Source organism: Palaemon carinicauda, chromosome 31, assembly GCF_036898095.1.
Source record: "Palaemon carinicauda isolate YSFRI2023 chromosome 31, ASM3689809v2, whole genome shotgun sequence".
NCBI classification, from domain to species: domain Eukaryota; kingdom Metazoa; phylum Arthropoda; class Malacostraca; order Decapoda; family Palaemonidae; genus Palaemon; species Palaemon carinicauda.
Genome location: NC_090755.1, coordinates 54,124,852 through 54,127,351, shown reverse-complemented (window position 1 = coordinate 54,127,351; position 2,500 = coordinate 54,124,852). Strand labels below are relative to the sequence as shown.

The following is a 2,500-nucleotide window of genomic DNA, read 5'->3' as shown; positions in this document are numbered from 1 at the left end:
TCTTCTTCTTCTTCTGCTTCTTCTTCTTCTTCTTCTTCGGAGACGCCCCGGAACTCCTCTTCCTTTCTTCTTCTTCTTCTTCGTCTTCTTTTTCTTCTTCTTCTTCTGCTTCTTCTTTTTCTTCTTCTGCTTCTTCTTCTTCTTCTTCTGCTTCTTCTTCTTCTTCTTCGTCTTCTTCTTCTTCGTCTTCTTCTTCTTCTTCTTCTTCAGAGACGCCCCGGATACATTTCTCAAAGGATTCGTCCAATCTAACTTTTGGACACGAGATTTTTCCTTCATTATCTCGTGTTTAATATCCACGCTGATTTAAGTATCAGATATGAAAAGAATCCGCGATGGGTAATATCTCTTTGGAGTCTCTCGCTTGTAATTAGAGGCCCGCATCCGAATCCATCCTACTCCCTCCTCCTCCTCCTCCTCCATCCTCCCTTCCCTCATAATCCCTCTCTCCCCCAATCCCATGCGTAAGCCTACGATTCTATCATCTTCCCTCTCCTCCCTCTCTTTTTCCTTTCTTCCCTCCTCCTATGATGGGGTACGTCTCCTAATTGCGACGTCCATCAAACTACCAAAGTCCCTTTTGCAATGATTCGGACGAGTAATTTTCCCCCCGTCTTAAGTGGCCAGGTTGTGGTTGGCTGGCGTTCCTTGCTCTGACGGGACAGTGATGGAGGTGGGCGCTCTATATTGGTCTGCCTTGGACTGAATGGGCGTGAGGGGAGATTTTAGGTTGAATGTATGGGTGACGGGTAGCCCTTTAAGAGGATTATTTATGTATTTTGTGGTTTAGGGCGTATTGAATATGTAATGGGGGGGATTTTGGGTAAATGCTTTCGGGTAAATGGTTGGTTCAATGTTCGAGAGAGGAAAAATTTTGAATTTTTTTTTCCAGGTGAAATTGCTCGTTACGATGGTTTCATTTTTTTTTTCTGTAGATTGAATGAGAACTATTTTTGGCGCTACGACTGGGTCGTTGTTCTTTCATAGTTTTGGTGGCCGATGTGGCAACGTCCCTGACTGGTGAACGCCAGACTGGGGTTCGAGACCAAGTTCAAACTCGTTAGTTTCTTTTGTCGCTGCAACCTCACCATCCTTGAGTGCTAAGGATGGGGAGAGGGTGTTGTTGGGGAAGCCAATAGTGAGTGAGTCATTATCAGACATTGCCTGGCCCTACTTGGTCCTAGCTTGGGTGGAGAGGGGTCTTGGATACAGATCATATGTATATAATGGTCAGTCCTCCTCCTCCTCCCCCTCTTCTCCTCTCCCCCCTCCCCCTCCCCCTCCCCCTCCCCCTCCTCCTCCTCCTCCTCCTCTCCATCCCCCGTCGTGCTTGATAGGGCAATGTCACTGTTCCTTGCCTCTGCCATTCATGAGCGGCTGAGATCCAGTCCGAATTTCGTTGAATTACTTATCTCATTGAATTATTATTATGATTATAAAGAGATTAACCAGCCCAATGAGTCTATCTCACCTCTTACACAGCTGCCCTTTTCATTGATAGTATGGCTAAACCTCAATTCTCGGTAAATGTTGTGGATCCTCTTAAACATTTCAATTTAACGCTTTAGTTCATTTTATTATTAAGCGTAAAGCGGTTACCAAATAACCCTGTAGACATATAGGAGCCCCTTTTAAAAATTGAACTTGGGTTCAAGTTATTATACGTGCATATATATGTTTTATTGTGTGGCCATTCCTAAGCTGTGTTTCACACGCATTAACGAAGATATATAAAGTTTTTTTTTTTTACTTAAAAAACAGAGGTATTTAGATAGTTTCACATTTCATGTAATGACCATGAGATACTTCACTCGTATCCTCGTAAAAGTTACCTTTGTTATTCTATGGCTTGACTTTGACTTTAATGGCTGGTTTCTTAGTCCTATACTACAGGAAGCCCTACTCTCTACTGGACTTGCAGGGTCATTTTATCGTATTATTTCAAGTTATTAAGCATTTAACACTTGTCCGTTTATTGTCTAATCCACATTATCGAAGCACTTAAAAAAGAAGAAACTGTTTCCTCTTGAAAACCTTAATATCTTCAATCATTCGTATTTCAAGTGGGAGCTTATTGTATAGTCTCGACTCTCGCGGCCAAATTTGAAAGCTCTAACATCTTTGTTTCGTTTCTGGACAAGGAAACGGACTTACGGTTTTACAGAATACAGTCGAAGTTTTTCCGTCGTGAGCAACAGACCGTTGTTGTTTACCTCTGACGAGACTAGTTCATAATATTATGGTGTTTCAACATGATTTTGATTGTTAGTTTAGATTCTTCAGTCATTAGGATGTCAAGAGAGAGCCTATTGTATAGTCTCGACTCTCGCGGCCAAATTTGAAAGCTCTAACATCCTTGTTTCGTTTCTGCCGACAAGGAATTGGACTTACATTGTTACAGTCGAAGTTTTTCCGTCGTGAGCAACAAACCGTTTTTGTTTACCTCTGACGAGACTAGTTCATAATATTATGGTCTTTCAACTGTTTTGAAAGTTAGTTT

General features: G+C 42.0%; 1 protein-coding gene across 4 annotated transcripts in view; it reads left to right on the top strand.

The window, feature by feature from the left end:
* Nucleotides 1-2,401: 2,401 nt before the first annotated feature.
* The window catches only part of LOC137624405 (discoidin domain-containing receptor 2-like), a 128,319-nt gene continuing 128,220 nt past the window's right edge, over nucleotides 2,402-2,500 (top strand). Inside the window, exon 1 of one of the 4 annotated variants that reach the window (XM_068355147.1) lies at nucleotides 2,402-2,500. This exon is cut by the window's right edge and continues 83 nt beyond it. The gene's annotated coding sequence lies outside the window, so the exon portion shown is untranslated. The other 3 variants (XM_068355146.1, XM_068355148.1, XM_068355149.1) reach the window with 3 other exon arrangements.